Genomic DNA, 23,934 nt, shown 5'->3' on the forward strand with positions numbered 1-23,934 from the left:
TAAATCTGATTTAAGACAAGAAATTCGGCAACTGCGGAAATCAGAGAAAATTGACATGGCCGAAAAAATTAGATCAGCTAAGCAAAACTATAAAAAATGGCTCAGATTAAGAAGAGCCAAGCTTTAGGAACTGAATCGGAAATCTATGCTTAAACAACTTATCTTGAAATCTACAGCTGGCATATGGGCCCTTCTCAATCAAACATTTGAGACTCCTCAATTTGTAGCCCAGGTAAACTCTATTTCCTCTGAGGCATGGCAGATGTATTTTCATAAACTCTATCTTTCTCCCTTTCCTGACATACGATTAAACCTCCATTTGTTCACAGCATCCGGAGCATTTACATTTGATATGGACGACATCAAACTTTGTATTAAAAAACTGAGCTCTTCTCGGGCAACAAGTCCAGATGGGCTGCACAATATGATGTTAAAAATGCACGTAGATGAATGGGCGAGTATTCTTTACCGTATCTTTAATCATGTGCTGAAGGGTGGCGTTCTCCCCGAGACCTGGAAAAAATCCATTATTCTCCAGATATATAAAAAAGGGAATCGTGAGAATCCCAGGTCCTACAGGCCAATAGCGCTCTTGGACTGTCCGGGTAAATTATTTGCCCGGCTGCTCTTAAAAAAATGTAATACCTGGTTACAGGATAGTAAATTGAGAGATCCATTTCAAACAGGCTTTTTGCAAGGGGTAGGTACTGGTATAAATATTATTACTTCATCAAGCCTCATTCAGAAAGCCTATCAACAGAAACAGCCCTTGTATCTCGCCTTTATTGATTTTCAAATGGCATTTGATGCCGTTCCAAGAGAACAGCTTTATAAGAAATTGGCTGATGCTAACTGTCCATGCATATTTTGAAATGGATAATCCAATTACACACCAATACTTCAATCCAGGTTAGACTTACTAACGGCGGTTTATTAACCTCCCCAATACCAACCGCCAGAGGCCTAAAACAAGGCTGTTTATTAGCTTCAGCCTTGTTCAACTTCTTTCTTTCAGATATCTATCGAAGTTGTACAACACTGATCTCTGACTCTCCAAAAATCATGGGTGTACAGATACAATGGTTATTGTATGCTGATGACATGGTACTATTGTCACATACCCCAAAAGGGTTGCGACTCCTATTAGGTGCCCTGGATGGTTATACAAAAGTAAATGGCATATCAACATTGCAAAGACAAAGGTCATTCAATTTGGCACCAAGAAACAAAGTCGTTCCCATTTACATTGGCCTCTTCAAAATTGTAAGATCACCAGCACTAATATCTATGTGTACGTGGGAATAACTGTCTCCAACTTGTGTGCCTCTGATCAACATAATCAAAAAGGACTCCATAAACCTCAAACGTGCATCTCACAAGCCCGGATCATCAAGGCAAGATACTGTACATTTTCTTTATTACCAATTCTTACATATTTCAAATTGAAAGTAGTGCCTGTGATTCTCTACGGTGCAGAGACCCGGTTTATCATGTCATACTCTTACTGGGCCATTAGGGAAGGTCGGTTTTGGAGGCAAGTTCTGAACTTGCCAACCTCACAACCACTTCCACTTTTAAGATATGAGCTGGGCTTAATTTCTCTTTATGCAGCTTACAAATGGCGCCTGTGTGCCTTGTACCACAAGTGTCTCATGAACAAAGCCACAACAGGGATAATTAATCATTTCCATATATCTATTGAGCTCTATGGACGTCTTTCCAAAAACATGGCGCCAAAAAAACCAGTCAATTCTAGCAAAAGCCCAGATCGATACAATCTTGCTAATGGAAAATCCAAACAAAGCAAGAACAAAGATCTGGGAAGGTGACTGGATTTATACACGTCTTGCATGTACAAACTATAAACATTTCGAGGCTTTTCCATTTGAATTAAAGCGTTATAACACAGTGGCTGAATATATGGTGAGGTCCCCTCGTTCCAACCACAGAAACGGCTTTGAGATTTAGACTAAATCTGTGGCTGACTAATGATGTGATGAATATACGGAATAATGCTGCTATCCCTCTGCTTTGCCGGTTTTGTAAACAACAAGCAGAAACCCTTATGCACCTGTGTGCAGAATGTGAAAAACTGGCATCAGTACGGGGTGTTCATTTCAAGCCTTTATTTAGGGACCAACAGATTTTGACTCCAAAAGAGCTATGGGTCTTAATCTTCCATACTAATAGAAAGGCTGTAAGATATGCAGTTGTCAATTATTTGCATCAGTTGAAAATACCAATGTATGCAGTGCCAAGAAAATTATGACCATTTCACATGCGTTATAACTTGTGTTACAAATCACTGTTGAACTTTTTTTTAAAATGAGTTATTTTTTTTAATATTACTATTGCATACAATGTTTTACTTATTTTCAATTGATTTGTAAATGTGAATTTCTGTAATTTTGTATAAGTTGAAAGGTTGTGATTTTTTTTTCACGACCAAAACAACTATAAATAAAAAAAAATAATAATAAATAACCCCTTAAAGCTGGTGTGGTAAGTAGTGCTAGGAAGGCACAGTACAACAGCCCATTCACATAGGTGTGGGAAGGAGTGGTGGAAAGGCGCAGTACTGTAACCCCTTAAAGCTGGTGTGGTAAGTAGTGCTAGGAAGGCACAGTACAACAGCCCATTTACATAGGTGTGGGAAGGAGTGGTGGAAAGGCGCAGTACTGTAACCCCTTAAAGCTGGTGTGGTAAGTAGTGCTAGGAAGGCACAGTACAACAGCCCATTTACATAGGTGTGGGAAGGAGTGGTGGAAAGGCGCAGTACTGTAACCCCTTAAAGCTGGTGTGGTAAGTAGTGCTAGGAAGGCACAGTACTACAGCCCATTTAAGCAGATGTAGATTTAGCTCTAATAATTCCGGTTCACAAATTTAAGGATTTCTAGTCCATGCAGAACGCAGCCGCAAAACTTGCTAAACTCATTTTGTTTGATTATATGAAGCTGTGCCTCCCAATATAGGCCAACATAATTCGAATATAACTAGCCTACAAAAGACACTCACAAACGACCGCTATTTAACTTTCACAAAAAAATATTTTATGAACTGATCCCTTGAAAGAATGTACATGAAGAGTGGGTTTTCTTAATGCTGTTGGGCGGGTTTCTATATCCGACCTGGAAAAAGGCGCGTTCTTGGGTGAGCCTTTTCACAGGGGTGGCTCAGTGCTCTGCAATGAAAATAAACCACCAGGCTTTAATTAGAACCTTAGATGCTAGTCGCGGCACATTTGATGTCTGATGAAATGCCCAGCATTGCAAGTGAAAGAAGACTAAAACCGCTTTATGAATTAGCTTAGCAAAGATCGGTTGGCAGGACTATAGACCGAAGTGACACGTTAATACCTTGCAAGCATTCAATGGTCTTCTTTTTTTCCTTTCACAGCCTGCGGACGAACAAGTGTCACCTGAAAGTTCAGTGAAAAGGGTGCGATTTAGAAATCTATATATATATATATATATCTGCAACTTGGACTGCAGCAAATTCACATAATTGCCCAGCTTATTGTCCATCCGGAGCACTTATCAGACATGTTAAATGCTGGGGGACACATTCTGTATTGGCAAAAATATTGAAGCTACATAAAGTACGAACCCACAGGGGCATCAGTATTTGTTTTTAGTATTACTTGGAACCCAATACTTGAACCATTGTGGGTGTAGATTCCGAAAAGGGGCAAAGACATTGAAAGTACTTCACAATGCAATACTAAATCAATGTTACCCTGTTCTTCATCCAATAGGACTGGCTTACATCTCCAAAATGTGTTCAGTTCTGTAACACAATATTAAGTATCTTCCTATACAAGCTTTTCATCCTTTCATTGTCTTGGCTTGCTATTAGGCTACTTCTACAATCTGATGACAGACATCCTCTTTCCAGGTAGTGCCAAGCTCGCAGCACTGATGGCAGAGGCATGAATTACCCCACTCAGTGGCACTGAGCCCCACACACTGAAACTCGCAGATTTCCCTCATCCCCCTGAGCCATGTTGCGTAACCTGGAAGGAGCCACTGTGTGTCTGGCCAACAAAAGTGTGACTCTTGGCTATCCGCTAGGATGGCTTGGAAAAGAGGAAGATTCATTTCCTGCTACTTACCTCTGTTCAGTGCGTAGACTGAACACGGATCGCAGAGAATGGTGGCCCTTCCTCGAGACACACGTCAGAGCCAGGGCATTGGCATAGAAGTTTCACATTTGCAGAGAATGGGATTGGACTTGAAAGGCATTTCATGAATCTATCCATGATTGTGTTTCTTTTTAGGTCACGGAGGGAGTATTTCACTTGCATATTTGGGATTGGCAACTGTGAATTCATAGGAGGGACAGATTGATTATAGGAGATTTCCTTTTTTTCTGTGTTTTCGTGCCACATTATTATGGTGTTAATTTCAAGTTCTCGGCCTACCTGAATCTTTCCATGCGGGTCGCTTCCCCTGCCGGTGCCATATAAACACAACTTCCCCAATGACGGGTGCATTCACATGGCACTCACCCGATCACTGTTTCTGCATAACCTAGTGGTGAGCATTACTTGTATGGGGCATATGCCCTGCCCCACCCAATGCTCCTGGCATAGTTTCCTCTCCTCGTTTCTGGTGGATTTCCCATATGGTTCAATCTTTCATAATACCCATCTTTAAAGTGCTAGAAATAAACCTCTCAAGGGCCAACTCAAATGCATAATTTAAAACAGAAATAATATCCTAAAAGAAAAAAAATACATGGAAATGGCCAAATGGGTCGTCTCCAGGTCGCTATACACCGATTATTCCGTCCCCATTGGTTCATTCTGTTTGCAACTTCACTAAAAAGTTCACTGCTTCTACCGCCCCCACTTGCACTCACTCTTGCCTTATGCAACCCATTGAGAAACCCCCAAGAGCTGCGTTTAGTGGGTTAGGCCTACACCCAAGATCACTGCTGCCTCTGTATCACTTGATCCCTTATTTGAGTGCATGATCACGTTTTCCCGCAAATGTTGTGTACCATGTTTATCTTAGGGTGCAAAGAGGGTTGCAACTTCAGGAGCATGCACTCTGCCGACTGGCGAAACAGAAGCACAACTCGGACCAGAGGTTCAACCCGTCTTTGATGAAACGCCTTGCTTTCCCCATGGCTGAAAGGGGATTCCCTTCCTAAGAAACTAAAAACTAAGGTGCTTCAACTAGCTGGCCCTTAACACTTAAGCAAGATGAAGGGTTGTCAATACTTCCCAGCTGACTCCCCTTTCTCAGGCCACCTGCAATGTTAATGTTCCAGCCAAGAGTTCTTGGCTAGGGTTTCCACAACTGTTTTCACAAAGAAAATCCGCTTCAAATAAATATTACCTCAGAAAAAGTGCAAAGTCACCCAGTCCTTGTTCCTCCACTCATCAAAGCTTCCGTAGCTTTCTTCTAGTGGATTATTCAATTACGCTTTCCCCAAGACTGTCCTATACTGTGGCCCCACCTTGCTCCCTCGAGTCTGTCCACTCCTGACTAGCGTGACTTTGCATCTCAATTGTTATGTTGACTTTCGATATTATGTCTCTCAAGACCCCTTGGCGCTGCTGTAGGCTGTTTGTGGACTTCTACCCTCTGCATCCCCCCGCCCCAGCCCCCCCTTTCAGCTCCCAGACATGTTAGTCCCGTTTTCCTCTCTGGACTTGCCAATAGGATTCTTTTGACTTTCCGTATGTGGGGTTACTTCTGTATAACTCTATTTATTTGTATTTGTAAAGCGCACGAGCAGTCCGCAGGCATCGAGCTGCTGTTGCAAAGATTGTCTTATATGCACATATTTAGTTTATCTTAGTTACGCAGAAATAATTAGCTCTTGGTTTCATTGAGCTTCCAAAACAGTGTTGCATTAGTTACAAGTGGAGAAATTGGTACAGGAGAATGCACTATCTCGTGGTTATAGTGTGCATGAGTCAGGCGAGCTGAAGGAGGGCTCAGGTGAACAGCAGGACTCTAGGCTGCTTGGTCCTGTTTTAGAATGTTCCCGGGCTCTTATGCCCGTAAAAGATTTGATATTTGGATTCCCTCTTGTATCACTCAACTGCCTGTTTTCTTTCTTACTGCACGGCCCACGTACCTGGTAACCCACGGCGCTTCCACCAGGGAGGGAGCTTTTGCCCCCGTGTTTCATGGACTTTGCGGAGTTCTGCAGGCTACGCACCCACCATGTCCTCTGTGGTCTTGCCTTCAGGCCTGCGTTCTGCACTCCAGCATCAGCTTTGCACGATTCCTCCCCTGCCGTTGAATCTCCTCCAAACTACGGGTGTCCGTGTTCTTGTAGGGGTTTTTGTCCCGTTACGTTACAGGCTTCTGATTATTTCGTGTTAAGTCTGAAGAGGGCTCAGCATGGGTATTTGACAAATCAAAAGGATTTATCACCTTCTCAAATTCTGTGGTCCCCATAGAGGCAAAGAATACCAATGTCATAGGGTTTCTTAGTCTACCCCGGGAGTCCTTGTTCCCAAAGGGGGAGACACTCCCACTGAGGTCTAGCTTGCCCAAGCCTCTAGGGGTGGGTCTTGCGGAGCGGGCTCACCTCCCATGCCTCAATGGGCATGGCTACCCCTTTGGGGAAAGGGACACATTTCCCAGATTAGTCACAAGACCCAAAGGCAAGAGTGTTATTAGCACCACTAAAACAGAAAAAAAGATGTATTCAAAGATGTATTTATTTGGAGATGACTGCGTGACTTGGGTTAAGCTGTGCCACCCCCGCCCCCCTTCACCCCTGTTCCCAACTGATCCCCAGTCAGAGGCAGAGTGCCATTAAATGTCCACAAAGAGTAGGTATTCGTGTAAAGTTTAATGCAGAGATTCCAACTGTGATGGATGACAAACTACGTTCCTCACACTCAAAATGCAGGAGGGAGCCACTCTTATCAACTAAACGAGAGGCTCCGAGAATGAATCTACCATGATGTATGCCCATTGAACCTTCATGTGGGTGGTTATCGACCAATGCACGACTTGTCGAAGACTCATAAAACGAATTACATGGTCTGCTAAAATGGCCAAAGCAATTTTAACATGGTGGACTGAACCCCATTAAGCCGAGGTTGAAGTTTTCAATTTAATGGGTACTTTGCGGCCATTTATTTTAAGAGCCATGTTCAGGGGTTTGGTCTTTCCAAGCTGGAATGTACTACAAACATATTAAGCTGTTGTGATGAACCTGTTGTGGTGAACCAGAAGGAGGACTCTGACAATTCGGTATTTCTCGAAGTTTTATTAAAATAAAAATGAACACGCCCTATTGCTACGAGGGAAGTTCCATACATAACAAAACAGAAGCTAAGTGTGCACAAGCCCAAAATAAAGTTCCTTTGTCCGAATCCTAACTGGCCCCAACACTTTAACTGTCTCTTGTTGTCCCCAAAAGAGAACACATCTCCACTGCAAGGAGACAAGTCCATTGGCTACCCATCAGAGAACGTGTCTTAGTTAAAGCATCAACCACACAGCCCCACCCTACCTATCGCAGAGAGTAAACGGATCCCTCTCCTCCAGACCGCTGAGAACACCCTACGCAAAACAACATACGAGCCAGTGTGAGCAGCACAAGCTTCCCTTTCATTGCTGCGAGGCAATGGAACTCCCTGCCGCTCTCCCTATGAGCAGAACCATCACACCTCGTTTTTTCGCAAAGCTATCAAAGCATTGCTATTTGTTTGAACCTGTACGTTGAATAGCCTGCATTGGTACTATGTAATGTCTCAATATGCAAACACATCATGTAAGTTCCCTGTAACTCAGTCGTTATCTATTTAACAGCGCTATGATGCCCCCGGGCTGCTTGTGTGCTTTATAAAAGCAAAAAATAAACATTCCATTCCTCCAGCATTTCTTGTAAATGGCACAAGAAAAAAACATTTCCTCCTATGAGGTGTTGGGTTTTCCCCAAAATCCGTTGATTCTCATACAGGTTCTTAATTTCAGATGGGACATGGTGGACAGCCACCCTATCAGAGTTTTATACCTTCCCTTGCTTTCTCAATCCCCCTTTATAGGAGATTTGCACCTTTTGGGTTTCTCAGGCTCCCATAACCTTCATAGCTTTCCCAGCCATTATTCACAATATTTGTGCTTTTCTCAATCCCCTCTCATAGGTTATTTCCACCCTCAGGTTTCTCAGGCTTCCGTAACCTGGCTAGCTTCTACAACCGCTACTGTGAAAAACCTTTGGGAATCTCATATAGCGAACCTCGAGAAACCCTTATTCAGGTGGCCCCTAAAGGGCTGATTTGCTCAGATCCCAACTCCAGGGGAGAAAGAGCGAGAAAGGCTCACCGATGGGGAAGCCCGGGGTTGTACTTGAGGGAATAACCCAAGGGAGATGCCGTATTGTACTGGAGAAGGAGAGGAGGGTGAGATCCCTGAAACCTTTGTAGGCTGTATTAAATCTACCTCCCTCCTATCCATCCATCCTTCGTTCCATTAGATCTCTCCTGTCCCAACCCAACATCCCCTCCATATCTGGCCAATATCCAAGGAGACCAAACCATGTTGCCCTGAATCCCTGCTTTTCTGTACCCTTCCCACATACTCCTGGTCATTCTTTTCCACGCCCCTCTAGTCACTATTTCCCGGTGCTCCCCATACGCTCAGACAAATACTACCAATCCTACAGTTCCCCCTGTTCACTTCATACTATAATTCCAGACTTTGCGGTTTGACTCACAAACCTGCCTACTCGTCTCAGAACCGCTCCAAAACCCACCCTTCCGAGATCACCAAAAACCCCTCTAATACGAGGGTTATAATTGCACACAGCAGCGTTTCCTCATTCTATCCCACCGGACAATCTGACACTTCACCACTCCCTCCCCTTTTCCGACATGAGTACTTCATGCACTATGAAAGACCATGGACTAATCTCAAGACTATTTATCTGACATGTCCCAACCCCAGCGCCGGACAATTAACCTGAATCACGCACACCTGACGGCCCGTTCCCTTCCCCACACGCATTAAAGGTGGAGCAAGAAGGCAAAGTACGAGCAAGGCAGCCGGCACGAGAGAGCCATCCAGGCCCGGCAGTTCATGAGGAGGAGAAAAGCAGCAAATATCGAGAGGCTTACCAGTAGAGCCACGGCCTTGCCCTTTTCGACGCAGACCCGCGAAACCTCAGCAGAGGGAATTGTCAGACCGAGGACAATAGCCCAAGTGTGCTGCAAGAGATGTCAACGGTACACAGAGCATGTCGATGCTGATAAGCTGGAGCGAGGGAAACTGCTGCTACCATGGTATCGACCTTGACTACAATTGCAAGAAAAGCCAAGCTGTTCATCACAGCCGGTGAGTTGAGGAGAGAACTGATAAGAACCAGGCTGTGATGAATTGAAGTAGCAAAGTGGCAGAAGGAACCAAGTTCAAAGAACTGTAAAGTGTTAAGGGGAGACCAGCTGCAGAGGGAACCAGCACCAAGTGGGTACTAACACGAGAGACTCTGGCTGACCCCATCTGAGTGAAACTATAGATACTGGAGGTCAAGTTAGGTCAAAGTGGTCATACAGGTGGTCAAGCAAAATCCCTGTACAGTCGAAAGCCTTTGACCTAAGAACTGTAAAGAAAGCCATGGAAGTGAATCCTGCAAACATTGAGAGTGAATGTAAATTTGGCAGGAGTGAACCCGGAAGAAGAATGGTGACAAAGAGGGGGCAAAGTCTAAGGTCTAAAACAGTGTGACAAAGGTGAACCCGACTGAGGGATGTCCACTGGAACAGTTTAAACATTAAGAGTGGTAAGTGCAAAGATGAGCCATAGTGAACCAGAAGGAAGGAGGCTGAAAGTAAAGAGGGGTCGGCGCCTGGAAGAGGAGGACCCAGGGGTGAAGCAATCGCCCAATAGGATCTGAGCCCGAACAAGGGAGATTCAGGGGTGAAGCAGTCAACCCAAAGTCAAGAAGCCATAGTGAACCCAGTGGAGGGAGGCACCCAAAAGAGGGGGACTGAGGGGTGAAAACCTATCACCCAAATACAGGGAAGAAACCCTTGTGAAAGAGCTTTTTGTTTTGCAGCACCAGGAGGCAAAACCATTTAAGGCCTTGATGCTGATAGCAACTATTTTTGAAGGTCCGAGCCCGAACGAGGGAGATCCAGGGGTGAAGTCATCACCAAACGTAAACGTGAAAAGGAACTTTGTGTTTGTTTTGTTATTGAAGAAGTCAGACCCTCGAAGGCAAGAGAATTTCGAGAGAGCAGGCTTGGCCATTGACGGCCCTGATTGCTGAAACTGGAATTGTCGTCTTGTGCTGGGGAAGCTTGAGTGTGAACTGTGCTCCAAGATCCCACCCAAGCTACTGCATCCTGGCATATTATTTGAGAACACTTCTTTATTCTATGCACTTTGCAATTGTATTCGCTCTCTCCTCCTTCTCCACTCTTTCACAGTTTACTCTGTGTTCTCTACTCGTCTCCCCTCTCCCTTTTCGGATCTCCTCCCCTCCTCCCCTTATTTTCTTCTATGCACTTACTCTATCAGAATTGTCCCTGGACTTAGTATGATAGCAACCTCGTCTCTGGCTCTCCCATCCCCTTACTGTTCACCCCCTACCCCATCCCTCCAGCACTATCTAAAACATTGCCAGGCCTAGTACGATAGTCGCTTGTTTTGTTCCTCTCCCTCCTTTCTCCTTCCCCTCTCCCTCACCTCTTGTAATTCTCCGGCTCTACCAGAAATGTCGTCAGCCCTAGTACGGTAGTCGCATGTCTTTTTCCATTTCCTTCCCACTCTCCCCCTCCCCTCCTTATCTATGTCTTAGCTCTTGCACTATCTGAAATGTCGTCAGGCCGAATACGATAGTTAATTTCACATCCTTACTGTTCATGGCCTGTAAGAATGTCATGGTATTTTCCCTTGTTCCCTCCATTGCCTTGAAGCGCTTTGAAAAATTGTGTATAGGCGCTATATAAATAAACATATCATATCAGGCTTTCTTAAACTATCCCACACCCTTTTTGTATTAGTTGTAAGGTTTGGCAATAGGTTTCTTAGTAAAGGCCCTTTTTATTTAACAGAATGCCACTAGGACTGCCTTATTTTCATGTGATGGTCGACACTTGCTGCCATCTTAGATTTAGATTAGGCGTTTTCCAACCTGCATACAGTTTAATAAACACCCTTTAACTGTGATCATGTGCGTCGGTCTTTACGTTCGCCACAGTACTCGCAATATTCGTACCTTGGTACGGTATGCTCTCCGTCGGGTTTCTCGGGCGTGTGCAGAGCTTGTGGAATCGGGCTCCTTCACCCATCACTGCTGAACCACCAAATGAGTGAGACGTGGCGATTCCGGTTTCTGCCTCCTCTTCGACCTCAGCTCCTCAGTCAGGTAGAATGCCAGCTCTCAGGCTTTCGGCTTGTGACTCGTCCTCGCTGTCACTGACTGTGTGGCTCTGCCCCTCCAGGACATCGTAAATACGGAGGCTCGCCTCTGCGTAGCACTTTCCTTTCCGCTGTAGGCGTTTCCTCTGGTACACATCACAGGAATAAACAGAACAGTGTCCTTCTTCGCTGACAATGGCGTTCAGGCTGTGTTCAGCATTGCCTCTAGCCAATACATGCAAAGAAGAATATTTGGGAAATATAGTAATTGCAGGAGATATTAAAGTCTTTCACATCAATATATGCAGGCAAGGTGGTTTGGACTGAAGTTACGCTCAGGAATGGGAGTCCTGGTCCCCAAGAGGGGAGTCACTCCCAGTGAAATCCCACTTGCCCGCACTCATAGGGGAAGGTCTTGCGTAGTGGGCTCACCTGCGTAGCCTCAAAGGGGGTCGCTCCCCTGTGGGGAGAAAGGACTAATTGTCTAGATTCATTGCGCGGTGTACAGTGGGAAACTACAGTTTGCTGGTTAAAGTCTCAAAGCCATCTCTAATTGATCTGTTAAATAGGGGTCTCTGGGTTAAGAGGGCTGTAAGCAAAGGTGAGGGGATGGAGGAAAATACATTTCATAGCTGCCATGTGATTTACCATTGCCCCTCCAGCCCTCTTAATGGATCATCACACTTTATCCAGTCCTCACCTTTTAACCAATAAGTCTCTTGGGGCATGCAGGTCTAGATTTGCAGTGCGAGTACAAAGACCAGGGAGTCTCCAGGGGATAGTGCAACGTCCTTGTTTCTAAAAAAGTGTTGGCAGCTCCAGTTGGTATAATTTGTCACTTTAGACTGCTCCAAGACCCTCCGAGTTGAGAGGAGTAGCGCGCGCGGACCATTGCCTTGGGTGATTGTTCACACACATTGTCACAGTGCTTGAAGTGATGGTTTTGAACCTAGCAATGCCAGATCCTCGACCATTTAACCAAGGCATTTTCAAAGCAGGCGCTCGCCATGTAGTATCGGCCAGAAAGTAACAGCTCCTGTGGAACAGAAGGGTGCCACACACTTTATTGGTAGTCATAGAAGTCTGTTTGCATCTGCTGCAAAGTAGACCACGTGTGCACAGGCTTGAACCAGGAACACACCTTATTCACCACAACAGCAGGCTTTTTTTTACCTGGTATTACATAGACGCTTTAAGGCTCAAGAATGGGGGATTTGAAAGGGTCTTCCTTCACACTCTCCATCACTTGTGCAGATTGAGCTGCGCATATCCTTTGCATACAAATGCGAACATGCACACACTTGTATGTGTGAGCATGGGATTAGGTTATTGACTTTCACATCTCGATTGCATTTCGAATACATGGGCTACTACCCATTCATGTATCCTAATTTACTAGAGAAGCTTAATCATCTAAATGTCTGCTGATATCCTCCCGCTGCCTTAACCCAGCCTCCTTCCACTTACTCTTATCTGCCTATTCCAATTTCCTTCACACAATCTGCACATACTCTGGATTGGTATCTCAGGTCTTTGGGCAGCCCACCTGTCATGATCTTCTCAAATCTTTCCCACAACATACTTAGATTGCCCGAGCACACCCACACTTTATCTATACACTCAACACCTCAACTCCATACTTTGAGAACACATTTACACACCTTTCCCCAGTTTTAAATACACACCATTCCAGCCACAACTCTCTATTCTCGCTCATATTCCACTATTTTCTAGTCAATGCCTTTCAGCAAAGTAGGGGCCCATGTTCCCTGGGGAGGGACTGAATGCTCCTAATAAACATGGTTTGCAGGCTTTGAGACACGACAGCGGTGAGGGCAGCATTACACATAGTTAACAAGTACGAGACGCCATCCCTAAAGGCTTAAATAAACAAACTGTTCACCCAAAGAATAAGTCCACTTTGCATAGAATGATTCATAAATCTATAGGGGACATTATTGTATGGTGCATTTGTATGGCTCCTTATGTAACATCGGTATGATCTCAAACCGCTGTGGGTTGAACGCCTTTGGGGACCGTAGTTCAAGTCAGTGAAGAGAGTTTGGTAGTATAAAGTTCTTGGGTGCACTTGGTATGTGTGCAGCTAGAGTGGGGTGTACAGGATTGGCTGCATTCTACTGCAAGGTGCTGTGTAGTGGTTGTGAGCGATCAATCTGTGTGCAGCTGGTGGGTGGTCTCCGAATCTGCATTCTGGCTGCTGGGAGGCTTGCGTAGGAAATATGTGCAGCTAGGTGAATTTTCGTGGGGTACAGTTGCATTCTACCATAACGGTTGTGATAATGGCTAAAATTGATTGCTTGGTACAGCTGCATTCTGTTGTTTGTGTAAGACGTAGAGCAAGCATTTCGGTATGAATGGGTGTCTGTAGGAGGCCCCTGGTTACTTTCACCGTTTGATGAATGGTGCCATTTTGCCAGTTGCAGGTGTCGGGGGAGGGGGGGCCCACTCTGGTCATAGTTAGTGGCAGGAGGCATGGTGATTATCGCATGATTCTGTAGTGGGTATTAGAGGGCCCTTTTCTGGGTCCCTGGTTAGTGGAGGGGGTGCACTGGTTTGCATGAAACTGCGGTTTGGTTGTAGGTTCCAGAAGGCCCATTTCCGTGTCCCTGGTTATAGATTGATGTGAGGTTGAGTGCGTGCGTTAGGTGCTAGTTCATGGTTGGCGTATGATTCTCTAGAGAATCTGGCCATGCATAGTCGTTACTGCGCCTATGGTATGGGAGTTATTTTGGCATTGTTAGAAATTATCTCTGTTTTTGGGGCTGGTCTTCGGAGACGCATAGGTGTATTTACTTAGCAGTCAACATGGAGTGTGATGAATCCTGCAGAGTCCTCACAAAAACACTTCCTGAAGTCTCCTCCCAGGTGGGCAGCGGAAGGCAGCCGCTACCTGATCCCGACCCTGGCGGTGGTGTTAGCCGGGAGGATCACCTGGGAAAGGTACCCCAAGGGAACGGGAGGACTCTGTTGGGACGGATGCTGTATTTTTCTTCCTCGGATGAGGAAGAGCCAATACTGCCTGAATATGTAATTGCTTGCTGTCAGAGGGAGCTATTCTTTCCCAATGCTATTTATCCTGATAATGGTTGGGAGTAAGAATATTCTTCCGAAAGTTAAGCACAAATGTAGAGGTGAAAGCTCCCAAGTTCAGCAGGGGAATGTTAAGTTGCGTCTTTAAGTTTCTAACTTATTAGATTCTGAAAGTCTTAATTCCTCTAAAGAACAAAACCATTTAGTAAATTCTTGAGACTCCTTTAAAAAAAGATAATTATAAAGGGGTCAGTAATTTTCCCCTTAAAAGGAGCAAGTTGAACATTGGGGACTTCAAGTCCCATAATGCTAAAACTAGTAGGATGAAGAAGAGGGAATCAGAGGCCCTAAATTGCATGTTGCAGGTAAATGGGGTTAATGAACCACACCTGAGGGAAATTGGGAGGCATAAAAGGCCCCCCTCAGGTACAGAGTAGCAGTGGAAGGTGGAGTGGTTGCAGTAGCTCCACATCGCAGTTGCAACTGAAGGAGAGTGGAGATGCCGGAACCAATGTTTGAAGTACAGATTCTAGTTCTAAAAGGGTCTCTTCCAGAGACCCAAGTTGCCGAGGTCGTGCAGCAGGAAGTGTTATTTTTTACAAGATTTCACCCTGAAGATTGTGGTTGCAGAGGTAGCGTGGTGGGAAGCATGAAGCTAAGAACCCCCCTCAGACCACCCTCACCTCCCTGCCTCCCAGCAAGGTAGACTCTGGTGACAGGCAAGCACCAGAGAGTCTTCAGAGCATGGAACACTCATGTTTTGCTCAGCGCGGGCCAAGAAAAACCAAACGAGGCTGTTTTTCATGTTGCCCGAAGCAGATAACCCGAAGACAGCGAGGCGAGCTGATGCACACAGCAAACCTGGTGAGTGCACTTGTGTGTTGTGACCCCTGAGTGCTCTGTAACAGTCTGATGGCCCGAAATAGGTATTTTTAATATTGAACTAATGGAAAAAGAGCAAAATGGCAGAAACCCAAGTATGAAGTATGTTGAACTGATGTAAAGCAGAAAGATAATCATTTTGCATACCAAGCGAATACAAAGTGGAGAAAGTGGCAGTATAAGAACTTGGCAAGTGTTATGAAGTTACTATGATGTGTTGTAAATAGTTTCTGCTTGGCCCCATTGTAGATAGCTTATAGTGTGTTCCATGTAGATGATGTAGTTAAGGTTCCAAGTGGAATGCCCACATGCTTGGGGATGCCAAAGAATGATTACTCTTGATATGTGTTTGTAACAGTTTGAAGTCTCCCAGCCTGGAGTAAGAACGTACTGGGGGTCTGTACCTACTAAGCTTTTGAAAAAATCCTTTTATTAACTATCATTGGTGCCAGCTTTCTTTTAGCAAGCAGACCAGCAGAATGTTATTGTGAGATTAAAGGTCAGAACAATTGCCAACAGTACAATATTGCTAGAAACAAATTTAAGCAACCATTGCCAAAGCCAAATGAGTACAATAACCCATACTGTTGAAAGGAAGAAATATTACCAAAGCCAAAAGGGAGCAGTTAAGAACCAAGTGCCCTTCTGATAAGATGGTCAGGAGGCGATGAGCATAACCTACATTGCATGTGGCAATCAGTGGAACAAACAAAACCAATGGTTCTCATTTTGTCCCCGAAAAAGTGGTTCAAGTTTTTGTTGATAAAATTAGAAGACTTTTGAGTTGTATGAAGACAAAACTAAACCACAGAAGTACTATTAGAAGTAGTAGTAGTTTTGTTAGTCCTGGCAGAGGAGTACACCAGGACAAGGCACCTTGTCATATAGGCCTAGCGGGTGCGTCGACCATGCAGAAGTCATTGAAGTACTGTGGTGTGATTAAAAGTATTGACGACTTGGCAAGACAGCAAAACCATATTGTGAATTGTTATGGAAGCATCCTGACAAATCAATATTGCTGATGCAAGCATTTTGTCAACTATTACAGAATTATCTTGACAGAAGCCTTTTTGTTGTTGACGAACTGTGGGAATTTACTTATTCTCTGAAGAAACGAGGTGTAGAACTCTCTGCTCCAAGTGTAGAGACCCAAGAACTGTTGAACACTTTCAACTGTGGGTTAAGACCAGTTGAGAGACTTATTGGAACTGTGTTGCAAGGCAGGATTCTCAAGTCTTTTGAACTGTCGGTTAAAATCCTGATTCAATCTGGGGAAGGGAGATTCACAGAGGTTACAAGGAGAAGTTTACCTGGTCTTGAATATAATTCCTAATTTCTTTGCATCTGATGTTAGCATATTGAGTTTGTTGTATGTTCAAGTGTGACGCTTTTGTTAGTCTTTCCTTTAGTTTAGGCAGGGAAATCCTCGTCGGGGATAGTGAGGTGTTTATCAAACCCCTTTTGAGTTTAATAAAATGGCATCTTTTGAAAACCTCCAAAGTTGTCTGCCTCACATTCCTGACCCCTCTCAGGAGGCAGCAATACTAGGATACTGAAAATGACCAATGAGTGACCGTTTTTTGGCCCATGCTATTCTACAACGTGCACACATCCCCCTGCGCCTAGTTATGCACTGCACAGGCTCTACCTACACTGTGCAGCTTATTTAGCTCATCTGGGCTACAGATGGTGGGAGGGTCGGGGGGGGGGGGTGATGAGCAGGCAGTGTCTCCACCTGGGGTGGGTGGGCTGCAGAGACACACAAGAGGCAAGTGTGCCAGTATGTTTTCATGGAGGTGCCAAGGAAAGCAAAAGTACACTTTCTACTTTGCTGCTGATGGCCGGTGCAAGTTAATGACTGTATAACACCGTGTGTGTATCCCCCACACAAAGGGAATGTGTATAAAAACACAAGGATTGTTGACAGTTGGGACCAGAGTCGTTCCCTGCAGTGCCGTCCTCTCCAGTGGGAAGAAATGGTAAACGCAGGGAGCCAGCCGGGCTGCCACCTATGGGACAGCAGGGAGCCAGCCGGGCTGCCACCTATGGGACAGCAGGGATTCAGCCAGGCTGCCACCTATGGGACAGCAGGGTGCCAGCCAAGCTGCCACCTAAGGGACAGCAGGGTGCCAGCCGGGCTGCCACCTAAGGGACAGCAGGGTGCCAGCCGGGCTGCCACCTAAGGGACAGCAGGGTGCCAGCCGGGCTGCCACCTATGGGACAGCAGGGTGTCAGCCGGGCTGCCACCTATGGGACAGCAGGGAGCCGGGCTGCCACCTATGGGACAGCAGGGAGCCTGGCCCGTTATGTAGGAACGTAGGATTCCACGACCTTTTGTTTAACTGCTAGAGTAGATGTAACTTAAGCAGAGGTGGGATGTAAATCAAGTCCTCCCTTACTGCAGAGCATTTTTGGGTTGCTCCTCCTAGGCTCTATCCCATTTGAACGTTCAGCCTCAGTGCTTTGAAGCTGCTCCAGTGCAAGTTCTTAGAGGTCACCAAAATCACGTTTTTGGCTGGTTGCATTAGACTTTATTTGTGAGATCCTTACTTATGATTGCAACCTTTAAAATGTTACATTTTAATACAGTCTGGCACAGCTTATTAGCCACTGTTGAATGAATGCCCTTTGCATCTCCCGCTGCAGACTAATTGGTACATAATCCATGCACACAAAAACACTAGCACTCTAAATCTGCACTGAACAGCATTTTTTTTTTTTAAACTAAAGACCTTAAAACAATGTTATTAATATAGACTACGAGACCGAGGGAGGGGCCATTGTGGAGGGATAATGATCCACTACCAAGTTGGGGCAGAAGGAGAGGCAAGGGCTGTAAATTGGGGTAGGGTCATTATCCAAAATGGTAATGAGGTCTGTAAGGCTATTGGCACATCGTGGTAATAGCAATACACGGTTTATATTTAATGGTGAAGTAAGAATGTTGCTGTAATAGTGGGTAAAGTAAATTGACAAACTGAGTTAGTAAATTAAACTTTTTATATTTTGTAGCCTTTAAGTAAGTTTGACTTCATAAGTTAAGCATGAAACTTAATTATACTTGAGTGCGCTTCACAGTAACAAGTTATGTGGTCTTATATCGCACACTGCTGCCACTTGGGTGGTCTCTTGGTGCTCTGGCGGATCTGCAATGGAAGGGGGGCTTGGTAGTGGGATTGCGAAGAGCAAGAGAGCTTTGATGTTTTGTTGGCAGCTTCAGTTCGGAAAAACCAGTGACTGAGCGGTGGTGTGTCTTTGGTTGGTAACCGCCATGTGGTGTTGGGGTGTGCTGGTTTCGTTTCATGTTGGGTGTTGTGAAATGTCTGGTTTGTGGTGCGGTAGAGGGTATCCAGTGATTTTAACGAATAAAAACCAAGAAAGACCTTAATAGCGAAACAATAACGAAAACATATCGAATTTTCTATAAAAAAACCTAAAATGTTAAAAAATGTGTTGTAAAATCTTTCTCTGTAATTTAATTCAGTAAACTCATATAGAACCGCGGTAGAGGTAGGATTATGTTTAGCTTAGAGTTGGCGCGTGAGCATGCAGAATATTGAGTTTTTAATACAGTTAGTAAAGTGGAACGCATTTCTACCCCACAAATCCATCTAAGTGTTTATCATTTCCCACCCCATAAATATTTCACATTTCCTACCCCAAAATACAGCCGAGGGCTGCACACAGATAACTCCCTGTAATTCTATCGGGCTATCTAGGGGGTGAAGCAGGTAATTTTCACAGTGCTATAATGGTGGTAATGGAGAAGTGGCAGGGTTTCAATTCTGCACAGTAATTGCTGTGTTCACTGTTTACCTTAGTTGTAGCTGCAGGGTGATTCGTCGGTCGTCCATGGGTGAAGGGGGGCAAACAGGGAGATGGGCGGCATAGAAGGAGCACGCCCTATGCCTTCTTGCCCTTTGCCGACTGGCTTCCCAGTGCAACTCGGTAATGATGGCCCATTCCGGTCATGTGGGGGGCTGCCAGCCTATCAGCCAGGGTTAGGGCGGGGGTGGGAAGGGTGTGGGACTAAGAGGAGACCATAAAGAAAGGGAAACGAGCAAAAGGGCAAGGAAAGAAAAACGCAGCAACGTGAAAAGAAAGGCGGCCACGGGGTGGAATTAAGAACTCAGTCACCCCACTTTCACCCTGATCACCCCACTTCCCATTATTTCCAATGCTGCCGAATTCAGATCTTTCTCATAGGCCTGATTCTCAAGTGTTCTCTATGAACATCAAGGTTTGCTGTTAATGCGTCAGCTCCTGCTTCTAGCTAAGGAGACCCTGTCGCCTTGACACCAACAGGTGCTAGGTTTAACTCCTCGGACCAACTGGTACCATAAAAACCTACCTATGTGACATTAATTTTGTGTATTTGAAATGCAAGTATTTAGACATTGAAAGCATACTGGACCAGGCATAAGGGAGAAACTGTTCACCTTTGCTAGATTTGGGACACTATGTGCTATCGCCTGGTTCCTCTGAGGTGGCCCTTGCCTAGCACTGTTGCTAGATGCCTATGAACTGGTTTTAGCTAATGAACCCGGAACCTCCATGTATGATGCGGAGGCGCTCACAAAACTTGCAAACTAAGTCTCAAACCGATATCCATGTACAGTTGCGTGTCGTTGATGCAGTTTTGAAAACGGGTTGCAGCATTTGTGGATCATGAGAATTGCACGTGAAGGTGCATCACGGTTTCCCATGGGTTGTTTCTAGGTGCGCATTCCCTCTGGCTCCTTCCCCAACATCTTTGATCCTTGCTGGATCTCGTGAATAGTGAAAGCACTATGCTGTTGGGTATATGTACAGACCCCTGACTGTATCTCTTCATTCAGCCAGGAATGGGAAAATGCAGAGTTGGAACATGAGGGTTGGGGGGGGTGGGGTGGAGTGTTGAGCCTAACTTATTAATACATTAGTGGCGGGCGGCTCGAGGTATTCAGAGGTGGATCTCGGCAAGCACACGCACAGATACTTGGTTTTTGTGGTATTTTTGAATAAGAACCCTCTCCTTTTTATCACATGCTTTGTACATAGGGTAGATTTTGGTATCATTATTTTGCATGCTCCCGATATCAGTGGGTTATTGTATTGTGTGCGATAAGTTGGCAAGAAGGGTGCACTATGATTAAGATACACTGTAAAATGGCTGAGAGAAGGGCAGGAGGAGCTCTGCTCATGCTTTCAGCTGTCTGGTAAATTCATTGCATTATGTGATCTACAAAGGGGTGAAGAAATGTGGTGTTCACACTCTACAGAAAATAGCGCTAGTGAAAAAACGCACTTTTACCTGGTCTTGCAATTAAGTCTTGGGACTACAGGGAAATGTGCATTTTTGATAATTGTAGAACATTTTTGAAGTCGGGGAAAACCCTGGTTGGCGATCTTTCAGCGGAAGAAGGAAAGCGGTCCCTGGGGATAGCTCAACTGTCCTGGGAGGGAAAGCCTAGTTGGTGATCTTTCAGCGGAAGAAGGAAAGCGGTCCCTGGGGATAGCTCAACTGTCGGGAGGGAAAGCCTAGTTGGCGATCTTTCAGCGGAAGAAGGAAAGCGGTCCCTGGGGATAGCTCAACTGTCGGGGGGGAGGGAAAGCCTAGTTGGCGATCTTTCAGCGGAAGAAGGAAAGCGGTCCCTGGGGATAGCTGAACTGTCGGGAGGGGAAACCTTAGTTAGCGATCTTTCAAAGGAAGAAGGAAAACTGTCCCTGAGAAGTGTGTACCCGTTTGGGGCGGGAATACATGGTTAGCGATCTTTGCCTGCTCTATGCAACTGAGTGGGGAGTATAGGTCTGTCTCGGAAGCTTCAGAGGAGTGTAACAAAGTATCAACTACTAACCACTACTTTAGGTTCAATTGCTACATGGGCACATATGAAGAGTGGCTTAAAACAATATTGCTCTGGGGTGGTTAACTTTATGGGAATGTCGATCACTGGAAAAACGTTTGGTTACTCTGCTCCAAATATGGAAAGGGATGCACGTTTGTGCAGTTCTATGCACAGCACGAAACGGAGAGCAAACCTCGTTCATCTTCCCATGTTTTGAATAGGAAGCCTACTTGGATTGGCCGGTGGCAGATTAGCCAATAGGGTAGGGGTCCACCACCAGCTCCCACTTGTAGCTCTTACACATTGAAAACTGCAAGGAAAGGACCCAAGTGCTTAATCTGCCCACACAATGGCTGCGTTCTTGAAGACTTTGAAAAAAAAAGAATACAGGATGAAAGGTATTCGTAATCTTTCTGGAGCGTTCCAGTATTAGTACAACCGTTCTTCTAAGAAGGGAAATGATTCTGCTCGATTGTGTGTAAGACTGTCACCTGCCTGCCCCAGCTTTACTCCTTTTCATCCCTTCTGTTCCATACATTTCCAAAACTGCACCACAGCCTATGCTATCTTTTGCCGCTCTCCCAAGTCGCCCCAATATTCTGCTTTTCTCGGCACCAAAGGTTCTGGGTTCCACCATTAGGTTGGTCTGACCTTTCCCTGTCTGGTCAAACACTTGATGCATTTTTAAGCAGCACCCATTATTAATCCGTACAGCACACATGCAAGGTTATTCTGAAGAAAGTGCATTTCGAATGGATTGCATCTTCCAAAGCCTTCCACATCTTTGACATGTAAAGTCCACAGCTGTGCACATTACATGCCAAAGATGTGGAAGGCGTTGGAGGAACATCCAGTCGAAAGAATGTTACCAGTTGTTAAGTAACTTGTTCTTCTCAAAGCACTGATGTTTTTGCACCAAGTGATAGATGCAGGGCTTAACAGGCAATTTAATGTGCTTCCTGCATAATTTAGTCAAAATGCTTTTTTTAAGCATCATTAATGTGTGAGCATCAAGCAAGCACTAATTATTCACGGCCAAGCACTTTCCGTTCCGAAGGAACTGGAGGACGCTGTGGGCAGAAAGTGCCATTGGCTGCGTTGCACCTCAGAAGCAAAGTCTATGTCTGCAGCCAGCACAGTGGAGGCGCAGAGCGAGTGAGTGCTCGGGCCAAGGCTGGAAAAGAACTCTGTAAACAAGCTCCATCAACAAGCCCACCTCGTGTGGCCACTCTACAAGAAGTAGAATACTTGTTTGTGTATAGTTTCATTGAAGTTTCCCATTCCTATGAAATGATACACAGGGTGTGTCTAAAATGTTAATCTCTACGTGGTTGACACAGGTAAGTCACGTGATAGTCTTCCCCTAAATAAGTGTATCCCATTTTGAGAGGTGGCATGTGGAGCACATTATTCCTAACACTAAAAACTCATGAATGCGTGTCCTTCAAAGGAAGTGCTTAGTGGCTGAGGGAGGAGAAAGGTGCTTTACCTATTTTCTGGTCTGTATTGCTTTTCTCTGGACTGGTCATTTACTCCGTTTCCTTTGGCAAACGGACCTGGGCAGTGTCCACTTGTATGAAGGAGGACATTTCTTGGAGAATTCCAAGCCTCAAAGACTCGGAGCAGTTTGCTGCCTTTTTAATAAGTTGGAAACTTCCCAATACCCACTACTGCCAGACAATCCTTTCTTTGCTCTGTCAAGAGGTTCAAGTCTACGAGTATGGTACCGGTTCTTGCACCTGCTGCAGCTTTGAGGTCCCTGGCCCTTTATTCTGGATCACTTTGAGATGAGCATTAGCCCAGCATCCCTGCCATCCCCTACCCTGGGTAAGAGCCTGTATAATTTGTTGCATTGTGCGTTTGTTGCATTTAGTCCACCACAAAGTGTCCACAATATGTTTTCTTGATCCGTGCATTCAGACCAAGAACTCTTATGGTAGGGACTTTTGAAAACCTTTCCACCCCCTCTTATGTGTGGAGCTGGCAGCATCCTTGCATGTATGAAGGGTCACTGAGCTGTAGCAGTCTCCCCAATCTTGCCGTCCAAAAAGACACAATGTTAATAGACTATTCATTCTTTTGTCTGTTAATGACCAGCATAGATCTTTCCTTTTACTTTTCGAATTTAGAGAAGACCAAAGTGTTGCGATACACTAGCAAAAGGGTAACTTGTCAGCCTCATGGTGGGCAAAACAAATATACTATATGCTCCCTCCTATCGATATCCGGGGGTGGAGTTTGAGCCCAACGGCGACTATGTTGCTTGCAGACAAACACGCACTATCGGAGCAGCGCAGGTTACTGCACTGATTTCCAGTTTTACCAGTAAGCAGGGTGGCTTTACATTATGGGGCACGCGCCAGTTATACAAGTGTTTATCCCAATGATAACATGGCGTAGAGGCCCTTCTGACTTTTGACTTTAAATGGCTTCAGGTCATTGAAGGGGAAACTTTGGCGTTGGATCCTTGGTTTACCTCCTGGTGTTCCTATGGGCCTCATAAGGCTAGAATTAGGAATGCCTTCCCTAAAGGCGATAGTCCTAAAAAAAGAGGACAGAGTTCTTTTTGAAGATGATCAGTGGAACAACAAATCCACTCCTGATGGCAGTCCACCAGGAACTAGTTAAAAACCGTACCACCTGCTCACTTCGAGTCCATGACAAAATTCCTAGCGGAAATAGGCTGCACTTGCAGAGGAGTTATATACTAGGAGGAAGTGCAGAATGTGTTTGGGAAACGTGTTGAGTTATGGGATTGGTTGGAGAACTTTGACCACCTCCAGTACGTTAAAGAGCGATCAGTTTGTGCAGTACAGACTATACACCTTTAAGAAGCC

General features: G+C 45.1%; 1 protein-coding gene and 1 long non-coding RNA gene across 3 annotated transcripts in view; one reads left to right on the forward strand and one right to left on the reverse strand.

The window, feature by feature from the left end:
- Positions 1-23,934, forward strand: part of NR6A1 (nuclear receptor subfamily 6 group A member 1) — a 1,456,199-nt gene that overhangs the window by 518,622 nt on the left and 913,643 nt on the right. The window lies entirely within an intron of this gene.
- The window catches only part of LOC138471689 (uncharacterized), a 42,581-nt gene continuing 20,486 nt past the window's right edge, over positions 1,840-23,934 (reverse strand). For both annotated transcript variants that reach the window (XR_011268492.1, XR_011268491.1), the window contains 2 exons: positions 3,357-3,418; positions 1,840-3,181 (listed from right to left, as the gene is read on the reverse strand). This is a non-coding gene — a long non-coding RNA (uncharacterized lncRNA). The remainder of the gene's footprint in view (positions 3,182-3,356; positions 3,419-23,934) is intronic.

This window comes from Ambystoma mexicanum, chromosome 8 (assembly GCF_040938575.1).
Source record: "Ambystoma mexicanum isolate Mex_15411 chromosome 8, UKY_AmexF1_1, whole genome shotgun sequence".
In the NCBI taxonomy this organism is placed as follows: Eukaryota; Metazoa; Chordata; class Amphibia; order Caudata; family Ambystomatidae; genus Ambystoma; species Ambystoma mexicanum.